Source organism: Merops nubicus, unplaced genomic scaffold, assembly GCF_000691845.1.
Source record: "Merops nubicus isolate BGI_N331 unplaced genomic scaffold, ASM69184v1 scaffold7125, whole genome shotgun sequence".
NCBI lineage: Eukaryota > Metazoa > Chordata > Aves > Coraciiformes > Meropidae > Merops > Merops nubicus.
In genome coordinates, this window is record NW_008608933.1 from 19,103 (window position 1) to 20,489 (window position 1,387).

The 1,387-nt window shown below is 53.2% G+C and overlaps 1 protein-coding gene across 1 annotated transcript in view; it reads left to right on the forward strand.

Moving 5' to 3' along the window:
- The window catches only part of POLD3 (polymerase (DNA-directed), delta 3, accessory subunit), a 37,820-nt gene that overhangs the window by 19,097 nt on the left and 17,336 nt on the right, over positions 1–1,387 (forward strand). The window lies entirely within an intron of this gene.

The following is a 1,387-nucleotide window of genomic DNA, read 5'->3' on the forward strand; positions in this document are numbered from 1 at the left end:
CCGCCTCTGCTGGAGCCCCAGCAGGAGGGAGATGGGCTTGGGCAGCCTGCAGAGGAGAAGGCTCCAGCTGGGGAGACCTTCTGGGGGCCTGACAGGACTTTCAGGAGCCTGTCAGAAAGCTGGGGAGGGACTTTTTCACAGGGCCTGTTGGGACAGGACAAGGAGGGGATGGTTTGAAACTCAAAGAGGTAGATGGAGACTGGAGAGAATGGAGAAATGTTTGACACTGAGGGTGCTGAGCCCCTGTCCCAGGCTGCCCCGAGAGGTGGTCGCTGCCCCATCCCTGGAACCATTCCAGGGGAGGTTGGCCGGGGCTCTGAGCAACCTGCTCTAGTTGCAGATGTCCCTGCTCCCTGCAGGGGGGTTGGACTGGGTGACCTGGAATGGTCCCTTCCCACCCACACCAGTCTGTAATTCTAGAATCTCCAGTAAGATTCACTTCTCTGCAGAGTCCTGTCAGAGAGCACCTCAAGGAAACTTGTGAGATGGCTGCAGGGAGGGATCAGAACAAATAGAACTGGAAATGATTATGTGTATAGCAGAGAGAGGCCTATTCCAGGAAGATTTATTTGTTGTACATCTCTCCTGGCTTCAGGGAGCTCACCATGGCCAGAAAGTCATGAGTTAACAATAGTTGAGTCCTTCAGCTCTCTGCTGTCAGTCCAAAGTAAGAGAGCTGTCATTCAGCTCCTTACACAGGAGATATTTTCCCTTGCTCAGGAAACAGCCAACCTCCTCTCCCAGCAGTGCCAGAAAGGGGTGGGCATGAAGTCTTAGCCCTCTCAGTAGCTTCTCTTCCTATGGACAGTGTCCTTGGTCTCACCATTGACTGTTTTTCTTCACTCTAGCATCTCATGCTTGGCATGATAGAGGTTTCAAACCTGTCTTCTCTCTTCTGCTGGGCTGTGTGTAAAGCTGCTGCATGAAGCTCACAGACTGTACTTGGGTGCTAGGATGCTAAAAGCATCATCTCTTGGGTTGATAAATATATTATCTTGCTGTCCACTCCCACCAGCTATCTCTTCTCTGGTGCTAGATGAAGCCTTCTGAAGCAGAAATGTCCTTATACGTGGTGCTGTGTAGGCAAAAGAGGTTGGTTCTTGATCATGTCCAGGCTGAGGTGAGAAGTCACTACATTACTGAAAACGCCAATTGTGGAATGGTTTGGGTGGGAAAAGACCTTTCAAGGTCATCAAGTCCAACCCCCCTGCAGGGAGCAGGGATATCCCCAACTAGAGCAGGTTGCTCAGAGGTTCCCCCCTCAGGTCCTTGCTGGGGCTCCACTGGCCCCGCTGCAGCAGGTCCCTGTCTCTGCTGTGCTGAGGACTCCAGAGCTGCCCCAGCACTGCAGGGGGGTCTCCCCAGAGCGGGGCAGAGGGGCAGGATC